Source organism: Microtus oregoni, unplaced genomic scaffold, assembly GCF_018167655.1.
Source record: "Microtus oregoni isolate MIOR12 unplaced genomic scaffold, Mior012 000017F_ref0000208, whole genome shotgun sequence".
Taxonomy (NCBI): Eukaryota; Metazoa; Chordata; class Mammalia; order Rodentia; family Cricetidae; genus Microtus; species Microtus oregoni.
Genome location: NW_024543076.1, coordinates 1,840,048 through 1,851,725, shown reverse-complemented (window position 1 = coordinate 1,851,725; position 11,678 = coordinate 1,840,048).

Here is an 11,678-nt window from a genome sequence, read left to right as displayed (position 1 = left end):
GTTTGTTCAGAAAGCACACACAAAGTAAGTACACTTGTTTTCTCTTTAAGGATTAGGCAGCTCTTGAGCAGGCGGGAGTGTGGGGTGGGGCACCTCCTCAGCTCTCAGGCCGAGGGCAGGGTGGGCCTGACCTTCCCCTGGTCCTGCTGTGGAGACTTGGCAGGTCAGGGGAGGGACCACTGTTTGCTTCCTTCTGGCTTCTGTAGTGTGGAGGGTCAGGTGGCTGGTGTAGGGGGAAGCCCCTTTTCAAGCACAGGGAAACAGCCTGGGTGGGCCAGACGTGGAGCTGGCGTCCCCAACTGCACCCAGAGTGTGGGAGGCTGCACCTGCGTCTGTGCACATCACAGGCGTGGCAGCCAACTGGCCTGGATTGCGGAGTCAGCTCACTGACGCCTTCCACCAGGAGCAGCAAGCTTAGTGCTTGAGAAGATCCGGAAAATAATCTGATTTTTGGACACGTTACAGTACTTGAGGAGGCTTTCCCTGCCGTGATGGGCGAAGGGTCTAAAAAAGGCCACACGGATGTGAGGCGGTTCCCCCAACAGTCTGGCCTTGGGTTCCTGTCTCTCTGACAACAGGCAGGTGTGGATGCCATGCTGGTCTGCAGAGTTGCTGAGTCAGATTGCCTTGGGTCCTAGGATTCTATTTCTTCTTCCCCTTTGGAGTTCTCAGGAGAGTGTCACCCCTCGCCTGGCCTTGCTGGCACTCTGGGTGTTTGATGGTGGATGGATGGTTACCATATGTTTTGCATGGGTGACGTCTGTATCCCGGAGGACAGTCTGATTCCCAAGTGAGCAAGTGCCCCTTTCACAGAATTTGTTTCTATTGGCAGATGACTGTGGCCCTTCTCTCCCTTGGGTCTAATATAATCTATCAAGATATCAAGATTGCTGCTATCTGGGAGAGCCCTGACCTGGGTAGAAACAAGTTAGCATTAGGGATGTCAGCTAGGATGCTGTCCGTAGGGAGGAAAGCAAAATCACCTGAAAAGCAAGCAGCAGTGTATCACAGATCTGGAGCTGTGAGACAGGCCTTGTATTAGTCAGGGTTCTCTGGAGACACAGAACTGATGGGATGGATCTATAGAGAGAAAGGGGATTTGTTAGAGTGGCTTACAGGCTGTGGTCCCGCTTGTCCAACAGTGGCTGTCTACAAATGGGAGGTCCAAGAATCCAGTAGCTGTTCAGTCCATGAGGCTGGGTGTCTCTGTTAGTCTTCAGTATACACCAGGATCCCAAAGAGGTGGAATCTAATGCCAGTGAAGAAATGAGCTTGCCCGCTTGAGAGAGAACCAGCAGGCAGAGAGCGAGCTTCCTTTTTCCATGCCCTTTATACAGGCTGTCATCAGAAGGTGTGGCGTAGATTAAGAATGAATCTTCATGGTTTAGAATATCGGGATCAAAGGTGGGTCTTACCACTTTAAATGATTAAAAAAAAAAAAAACAAAAGTCTCAGGTGTGCCCAATCACTAGTTTTAGTTAATTTTGGATATAGTCAAGTTGATAGTCAAGAATAGCCATGGCAGGCCTCATGGGGCCAGCAAGAAGAGGGAGCTGTCAGGGACATGCACAGTTAAGCAGGGAGTGGAAGGGAAGTGTGGTGTGGGGTCACTGGTGACCAAAGCCTTCACTGGGGTTCAGGGTGTTTCCTTAGCACTTTGCCCCACAGGGTTCGCACAAGCGTATTCCGAGTTGAGGCTCTTTGTAAAGACCCACCGAGACAGGTAGTCTTCGTAGTAGATCTACACTGGGATCAGTCGGGTGAGCCTCAGAGGAGAATGGTCTCCAGAAGGTGGGTGTATAATTCAGACTGAGGAACTGGGGAGTGGGAAAGAACTGGAAGAGATGCCCAGGGTGACCACACCTATCTCTGGGATGAGCAAGTTAACCCTATACTCACTGGAGGCTGAGACAATGTACATAAATTATCACTAACTTAGATAATGGTTCTTATAAAATGAGAATCCACTATAGACTCATTGCCCATCTGCATGATTGGTGGTATAAGTGTCTTCTGGTCACCTCTCTCTCTCTCTCTCTCTCTCTCTCTCACACACACACACACACACACACACACACACACACACACATCCAGTGTTGATAAAACCCACTGCCTTGTGCACACTAGGCAAGTGTCCTACCACCCAGCCCCACCAGCCCCAGCCCTCTTAGCTATATTCTTTTTTTTTTTTTTTTTTTTTTTTTGGTTTTTCGAGACAGGGTTTCTCTGTGGCTTTGGAGCCTGTCCTGGAACTAGCTCTTGTAGACCAGGCTGGTCTCGAACTCACAGAGATCCGCCTGCCTCTGCCTCCCAAGTGCTGGGATTAAAGGCGTGCGCCACCACCGCCTGGCCAGCTATATTCTTTAGTTCCTTGTTGAGCATGTGTCTTAGAAATCACAATGTGCTTCTTAAAATTTTCATGGTCTTCAGCTTATTGTTGAATTAATCTCAGTAAAACTTAGCTGGATCAATCTGCTTCTCCCCTCTTTTCTGTTATGGTCATGGTATGTCTTATAAACACAGCGGTAGAATGGCACACTTACTGCTTTAACAGTAAAGGAAGAGCATATGCACACACTCGCTCACACAGTCCTTTAGTTTCCTGGCCTTGTATACCAGTTCTCGTTTGTTCTTTGTTTTCTGAGACTCTACGTCTTGTTGGTTTGCTTTGTAAGGATATTGACGCTTCCCCTCGGGGTAGGTAGATCCATTTGTAGCAGGCCCTTTTTACTTGTTTGGGAATGTTTTCTATCCTGCCTTCTGTGGTTGTAAGGTAGTAGTTTAGCTGGGTAAAAGACCATCCTTGGAAGGTTCTTGTTTGTTCCTGGACTGAGGTCCATGTAAGTACACAAGTCAGTTTCACGGAGCTTTCTGCTGTGACAAGGATGCCCATCCTCCAGTTTCCACTCACGGCCCTTACTTCCTTCACACTGTCGGCAGCTCCAACAGCTATGTCTCTACCAAAGGTCTATTTAAGGAACCAGAAGCATTCTCTGTCAGGCTTCTCAAAATCCCGCCCCCCCACCTGTTGGAGGAAGCCACTTGTTGGTTCCCAGCCATTCAGCCCCGAAATAAACACACAGAAACTAGATTATTCAAATCATTGCTTGGTCCAGCTCTAGCTTCTTATTGGCTAACGTTTATATCTTAATTTAGCCCATCTCTATTAATCTATGTATTGCCACGTGGCTGTGGCTTACGGGCTAACGTTCCATCATCTGTCTCCGGTGGGGCTCCATGACTACTCCCTGACTTCTCCTTTCTCCCAGCATTCAGTTTAGTTTTCCCCTCCTAGCTCTGTTCTACTCTATCAGGCCAAGCCAGTTTCTTTATTCATTAATGGTAATTCACAGCATACAGAGGGTAACCCCACATCACCCACCTGCCATGCTGTAAGTCTGTGTAGGTCTGTGTAGGTCTGTGTTACAGTAGTGTTTCCCAGACGTCAGTTGATATTTCCCGTTGCAACCAGAAGTTAGCAGGTGAAATTGGCACTCACCTATTTTCTCCCAGCCCCTTGTAGGTCATAGGGCAGGCTGTGTTCAACTTTACTGTTTTCTCAGCTCTGGGTTCTGAGTGAAATCCAGATGTGACCTCCTGCCGTCTCCTCTGGGACTTTGGTTCTGCTTCCCGGCTCACTGATGGCAGAAATCAGTCTTGTGGCTATGGGATGGAAGCTGCTGAGAGCACACTGCTGGCTTTGGAGATGCAAGCTGCCGTGGTGTGGCGTGACTAGGATTCAGGATCCGTGGTTTTCTTACACATTGTATGCTCAGAGGGATTGGGGTGCTAGGGATGACTGCCTCTGTTGTGCCTACGGACCACTCTAGAAGATTCCACTTTGTAGACCGATTAAAAATTCCTAAGGAGTAGTATTTCCTCACATGACAAATATCTTGTTGCTCAAGAAGGGACTTGTTTTACTTATAAGGTTAATTATTGTGTTTATATTTTTATATATAATCATATATAGTATTTACATATAATATAAACTATAAGTTATGTTTACTGGTAATTGTACTGTTTCCTTATGGGTTGAGAGTCTGCTCAGCTGAAGTGCCCTGTCCTAGCAACTCCCCTTTACCTTCCTGCTAGAACAGCTCCTCACTTGTTCTCATGTGTGGCGGGAATCTCCTGCCACTTGGAGAACAGGCACCATGGGCTCAGCAGTTCTGGGGCAGGGCCAGAGGGTTGTCAGGCCTTACTAAGCCTTAGGGGATGCCATTGCTTCTGTTGGTTTCCTCCACCTCCTGTTTCTTCTTCCTTCAATTCCTCTTCTTCATCCCTCTCCCCCTCATATCTTTCCTTTCTTGCATTTAACACCCCCCTCTGTTTCTGTTTGTCTCTCCCTTTCTCCTTCTTTCCTGGATCTTGTGATGTACCCCAGACTGGCCTTGAATCCTCCACATAGCCCAGGTTGCCTCAGCTCTCAAGTGCTGAGTGGACAGGTACGTGCCTGCAGCTGGCTTTGAAGAACTGTCTGTTCTGTGGGCTGCGTTGTCAGTAGCAGAGACCTTAAGAAGTGAGGCTGAGAAGGGGGCAGGGCTGTGCTAAGATCCTGCATGAAAAGAAAAAAGGCAAAAGGAGGCTAGGGCCAGTCCCCACGGACGTGCCTTCCTTGTGTGACACACTAGGTGGTGGTGTCAGCTTGGAAATAGGATAGTGCATTCGTAGCAGACAGTTGGTTTTTGTTTTGTTTTGTTTTTTAAATCCTACAAATCTGAAATCCATGAGATGGATGGATAATTGGGAGACACCCAGAGGCCACCCAGGACCAAATATAGTTGATGGGGGAGACGGAGGCTGTTGAGGGAAGGAAGGGTGTGTTTGCAGACACAGCAAACGAGAGTTGAATTCTCCTCATCAGTATTTCACATTTTGCTTGCTAACTGCTGTCTGAATTCAGCTCTGCAGAAGTTCTGGAAGTATCAACAGGGCCTCTTTTTAAACGGCACCGTCACAAACTGGTTTGCTGTATTTGATCGTATTAAGTTCCAATCCTGAGAGAAAGTTTTGAGGGCTTTGCTCTCTAGCCCTGGTGCATCACAGCCGCAACACTTAACTGCTCAGTGTGACTGGGAACACTGGCCTGTCCCCTAGTGGGCTGGAGAGATGATGGCTCAGTGCTTGAGAGCGCTGGCTGCTCTTCCAGAGGACCCGAACTCAACTCCCAGAATCCACATGGCAGCTCACAACATCTGTCACTCCAGCCCCTGGAGATCCATCTCTCTTTTCTGGATCCCTTCAAAGCCAGGCATGAAGGTGGCACACAGATATGCAGGCAGGCGGAACACCCATACACACAGAATAAAATTAAATAAAATTTAAGTTATAGCCCCAATGTCTTTCTTTATAGATAGCTTCAGGGACTTGCTTTCTCCTGGGATTCTATCATCTGATCTTGTCAGGTTGGTTGGGGAAGGACTGTGGCCTCCCATGTGTAGTTTTTACTCGTGATGGTGACGGTGATAATTCTCACAGTCAAGGCACCGTTCTAAGATTGTCCTACCATGAGCTCACTGGAACATCTTAAAATACCTGCCAAGATGCCAGCATCCATACAAACCCTGAGACTGTTTTAGATAAAAATGCTGGGAAGGGCAGGGAACTGATCTGCGGTCACATAGCACCCAGGACGTACTCCAGAGCCCAGTGGCTGCTTCTCAGAGGAGAGGAGAGGTGACTCAGGTCCCTGAGGGTCCCACGGCTCCCACACCCTGCTGTAGGTCCATCCCCTCACCCTTAGCCCACTTACACAACACTGTTAGCTCCAGCCTGAATGAATGTGTCTGCCCCACTTGGAGAGCACAGGGGATTTTGTGACTGACTTCTATCTGCGCAAACACATTTCTGAAAAGTGCCAAGTTTAGGGAGGCGCACCCAGACCAGGAGCCGCGCGGGGGCCAGACTGCTGCTCTGGGTGTGGGCACCTATCAGATAGAATTCCATCTGTGACCTTGCCCACCCTCTCTCCCTTTAAAATGGTAGAGACTGGGGGAGGTATGTCTTCAGTCTTGCCTTGTTAGATCCCTGCTGCCAGAGAGGCTGCAGTCAGAGCCCAGATCAGCTGTGATTGCTCCATCTACCCCTCAGCCCATCTTCAAGTACGCGGTCCCTATGGAATGGAGGCTTCTGCCCCAGCTGCTGAGTCAGGAAGTTTCTGTGACTCATCCTGAACTTCTCACAAGGCAGGGGTCAGTGAGAGAGAGTGCATGAGAACCTCTGGAGAGATTTCAACACCCTACGAAGGAAATCACCGGATGTGTGTGCCCATCGGCACAGCTCTGGTGCCACATCAAGGTTTGCAGAGCACCACTCGGTTCTCACAGGCAGCTGTGAGCAGAGAAAGCAAGCAACTGCAGGAGATGCCGCAGGGACTTGCAGAAGTCGATGCTCACCTCCACGTTGTTGCAAGAGTCTCCAGCACATGGTCAGCCAGTCTTAGCCTGTCCCCTGCCCATGAGCAGCAGTCCTCGTGGGACACCCATTTCCCGGTCATATTGAGATGGGTGTCCCTGGAGCTTCTTTCTTTCTCTAGATCTCCGCAGAGGCCACCCAGTGTGTTTGCTCTTAGCCTCTGGCTAATCCTCCGGAGTGGAGATGATCCAGAGTCTGCCCTGCTCCAGGACAGCCAGCCTTGCTTCCTCCACTGTCCTGGTAGGGTTTCCAGGAGGGAGAGAAACAAGCAAATCTACATGTAACCGGAGGTCTGGACTTGGTCCTGCTCCACTGATGACTAGTCCAGGCTGAACCTGGATACCTCAAGGGCAATGAAAGTGGCATTGCTAGGCTGTGGGGGGATGACAGAATGCGTGTGTGTGAGTGTGTGTGTGTGTGTGTGTGTGTGTGACCCAAGAAAGACCTGCTGGGCATGGTTGGTACCTACCTAGAATCCCAACACCTCAGAGGCAGGAGGATGCAGAGTTCAAGATCATCCTTGGTCACATAACCAGATAGAGGCTAGCCTGGGCTACATAAGAACTAGCCAATCTTCAACCCTCCTCCACAGGGAGGCTGAGGCAGAAGGATTGCCATAGCTTTGTCTACAGAGTAAGTTCAAGGCCAACCTGGGATACATAGCAAGGTCTTTTCTCAAAAGAAATAACAAAAATGAAACAGAAATTATCTTTAAGACTACCCCCAAGTGGAGTGTGATTCTAGGCCCTTCTTTCCACTGGCAGCCAAGGTGGGACTTTGCTCAGCAGGAGAGATGGTGTCGGGTTACAGTAGGCGAGACTGGTGCCACCTTTAATTTGGCTGCTTGAACTCTGGGCAAGTCACCTCACCGCTGTGCCACCCACCCCCAAATACAAGAACAGGGTCAGGGCTCAGAGAGCATTATATGAGTTAGTGTGGAAACAGCACCCCCCCCCATCCCATATCTATTTGGTGGTGCTCAGGGAGCACTTACTGAGCGAGGGATGCAAAGGCTTCATAGACAGACTCCAGGGTGTAGAAGGAGCTGCGGGCCTGCTACAGATGACCTTCCCATATCACCAGGGTCTTAGACGGAGAGAGAGAGAGCTGGGGCCAGGTTGGTGTCAGGAGCAGCAAGAATACACGGTTGAACCAAAGAGCACAGGCTTTCCCTCCCTCCACAGGGCCTTTCAGTTTCAACACCTCTCCTCCAGAGTTACTATATCTCTCCAAGGAAAATAAGAACATGCAAGCCGTAGGAAATCTGGAGGGGTCATTTCTGCCCTGACTCTTCACTGTGGAGTTGAGGTACCACTCCCACCCTGCAAAGGGAACCGGGAGGTGCCGGTTCATGCTTCCTGCCTGAAGACACGTGGCCCCTCCGAGATCCTCTCGTCTAGAATTCGGAGGAGCTGGGAGCTCGTTCCAATATGGATGGAGTTTGTTTCATAGCTTTTGGACTCAGAAACTGAAGGGAAATAAAAGCGGCCTTTTCTGGGTCAGGTTCTGGATGATTCTGGGAACTTGTCCACAGAACCAAGTGATTTATGGGGACCCAGCTGTGAGGAACTGCACACAACAGGGCTCAGAGAAGATACACTCCAGATGTGGCCTCATTAGAGGCAGGACCAGAACAATGGGCTCAAAGGCATTCATCCTCCGTCTATTGGGCCATGAAGACAGGGTGGCCAAGGGTCTGTGGTATCAGCTGCTGTCTCCAAGCTGGGAAGTCACTGAGAACTCTCTGTCCAACTCCACAACTACAGATGGAGAAGCAGAGGCCCAGAGATGGAAGGAACCAACCCGGGATCACACAGCACCAGGGGCTGTCCCAGATCAAGGCTGTCTTTGATTACAAGTGGAACAGGCTTGACTCTGCCATCTCCTGGTGTTTTGATTCCTTCCTGTTGCTGTGTTAAAAGCACTGGTATAAACAACCTAAGGGAAAGGGAGTTTATTTGAGCTCACAGTCCAAAGCACAGTAATGGGAAGTCAAGGCTGAGGAACTGGAAGTAGCACACATGACCAAGAAGCGAAGAGGGGCGAATGCATATGAGTCTTCAACCGGCTCCCTCCATTTTACACTGTCCATAGTGCCCTGCCCAGGGAGTGGTCCCACCCACAGTTAAAGTGCATGCCTACATGAGCTCAACAGAACCACATACAGGCATGGCCCTCTAGAGCCTTACCTCCCAGGTGAGTCTAAACATCACCTATTGCAAATGGTAAGGCTGGCCCTGCTGTAGAGCCTAGCTGCTGTTGACCGGAGCTGAATGAAACCAAGCCTCTCTCCACCATGCTGCTTGAGCTCCTAGGCTCTCAGTGACACCGTCCTTGGGCCTTGAACCATGGAACTGTCCTTATTCAGGGTGTATAGTCTCTCTTCCAAGGATAAGGGGAGCAGGTCTGATATGGGAGTCAGGTCACATGTTTGCAGCGCTGTCTCTGGCTTGGGAGCTTGTGGACTAAATCCACACGGGATGGGGTCTCAGATCAGGCTGGCTTCCTGATGTGTGAGCATGTGTCTGGAACACTCTATTTTCACCAGATATTACAAAATATATATTACAAAATATAAGTCAATTCTAACAGTACATAGTTAGGTTGCATAATCTTTGAATCTAGTTAACTGTAGTGTGTGATGTTTTTATTTCCAAGTTTTTAATAATATAATAAAAGTAGAAATGTAAGCTCATCGCTAAAGATTTGGAAACTAGAAAAACATATTAAGAAACCATTTGAGTTTTCAGTGTCCAGAGACAGCAGCACTGAAGTGTTTTCCTCCAGTCTTTTTAGTTTCTGTTGCGTTGCTGAAGGAGCCACTGAGCTAAAGCCATCCCATTGTGTGTGTGTGTGTGAATGAATATGTCTTAACTAAAAAAGTACCCTTTTCATAGGCTTGTCTCCTCATGCTCCTCCATGGTTTCCTTCTTAACCCCAGGAAGTGCCTTTCTACTTTTATGTTATTTTCATAGATGACAGATAGATAGATAGATAGATAGATAGATAGATAGATCTAAATTCTACATGTGAGAGAAACATTGAGATAGGCAGATAGATTGATAGATGATAGACAGACAGATTAGAAAGATCATATACACAATCTAGATTCTACATATGAGAGAAACATTGAGATAGACAGATAAATAAATGATAGATAGATAGATAGATTAGACATATCATGTACATAATCAAGATTCTACATATGAGAAACGTTTCTGTCTGAATCTGGTTTATTTCGTCTGATGTGATGCTCTCTAGTTTATTTTTTTTCCTGAAAATGAAATGTTATCTTTCTTTACAGCTGAGGTAAATACCACCCTGCCTGTGTGCCACAATTCCTTACTCATGTAACTGTTGGTGGTGATCTAGACTGGTTCCCCATTTTGACTACAGCGAATGTTGCTGCAGAAGACATGGCTGTTCAGTATCTCTGTGGTGTGAGACTTGGAGACTTTCAGGCACTCCTGCTGAAGTGCGGGGTAGCTGGGTCAGAGTGGACCCTACCAGTCTTTCTTCTTTACCACAGTCCCTTTATTTGGCTGCTCAGCTGGGTGAGCCCAGCACTTGAGAGGCAGAGGCATGCAGATCTCTGTGAGTTCAAGGCCAGTCTGGTCTACATAGTGAGTGAGTTCTGGGACAGCCAGAGCTATGTAGAGAGACCCTGTCTCAAAAAAAAAAAAAAAAAAACCAAACCAAACAAACAACCCCATGCTCCCAAAGCCCTCCTGTGCAGTCAGCACTGTTCCTCGGGGCTGTAGCATTAGGGTCCTGCACACTCATAGCTTAGGTACACAGGTCATCCCACACCTCCCAACTGCCCACTCCTGGGAGCAATGCCTCGGCTCTGCCTTGATCTTATTGGTCTCTTTTTCTATTCTCTCTTTCTCTCTCTCTGTCTCTCTCTCTCCCTCTCTCTCTCTTCCTCTCTCTCCCCTTTCCATCCTTCCATCCTTCCTCTTTTTTTTTTTTAAAGACAGGGTCTCTCGTAACCCTTACTGGCCACAAATTCCTCTGACTCTCCTGTCTCTGCCCTCTGAGTGCTGAGGTCACCTCACTTGACTTCAACCTTGCTGTAAATGTCAAAGTTTCTAACAACTAGAATAACGAACTCTATTTAGTGTATATCCTGTTTATAAGACACCACTCTGACTGATTTTCACGCATGATTTTGTTGAATTTTCATGACAAGCTTGCAACGCAAGTGCTTTACATTATAGATGTATGCTTTCATCAGTGTGTGTGTGTGTGTGTGTGTGTGTGTGTGTGTGTGTAGGCCAGAGGACAGCTTGGAGGAGTCATTTCCACCCATGTGGGTCTTGGGGATGGAACCCATGTCATCAGACTTGGCAGCTTGTTCTCACAGAACCATCTTGCTGGCCTTGTGGTGCTTTTCTCGTGGTGAATTTTAGGTGGAGGAGGGGGAGAAACTGAGTCTCAGAGAGACTGGGTCCCATCTGAGCTGGCAGGAACTGAGTTCAGTGGGATTACAGCCTCCTCTAATCTCACCACCCTGTCTCTGAATGTAAGCCGAGGACACAGTCTTGTCAGGCCTGGCTCTTAAATGCTGTGGTTTGTGAAGCAAGCCTTTGCACCTGTGCCTGGTGCCCTGTCTTGTTCATTCAGACTCCCACCACCTTCTTTCCTGTATGAAGAACCTCTCGGAGACAGCTCAACTCAGCCAGAATTCCTGGAAATAATTGTTTGCAATCCTCCAGTACAGCGTGCCTATTCCTGCACACCTAATGCATCTGCTATGATCGTGTAAAGTGGGTCACACTGTTGGGTGCCTCGGACTTCCCTCCTCACCAAGCACTGTAGACCCAACCAAAGAGGGCATTCCACCATGATATGTGTCTGACCTGGATTCTAGAAGCCTCTTTTTCTCCCTAGCTCTGGTGAGAATCAAGAGATGCCTTTATGACTCTGAGCCCCTCAGCCCCACGCCTGGCCCTGCTCTTGCCAGCGGTCTATAGTTGGTAAGGAGACCACGCCCATGTCCACTGCCCTCAGAATCATGACATATCATGGCTTTGCCTCTTCAGCTGCCCATTCCTCAGCCACATGGCTCAGATGGGGACTTTCCCTTCTGTGGGGTGGAGTTGCAGAAGCACGCTTTAAAATACGGGTTGGATTTTCATTTTTGGTTGTTTGCTAAATTTGGTCATAATCGTGTCTTCTGGTTCTAAAATGAGTAAAAGGAAGCAGCTGTCCTCTGGGAAGGCCCTAGAGGGAGCAGCCGAGGGGAGTGCACTATGGGC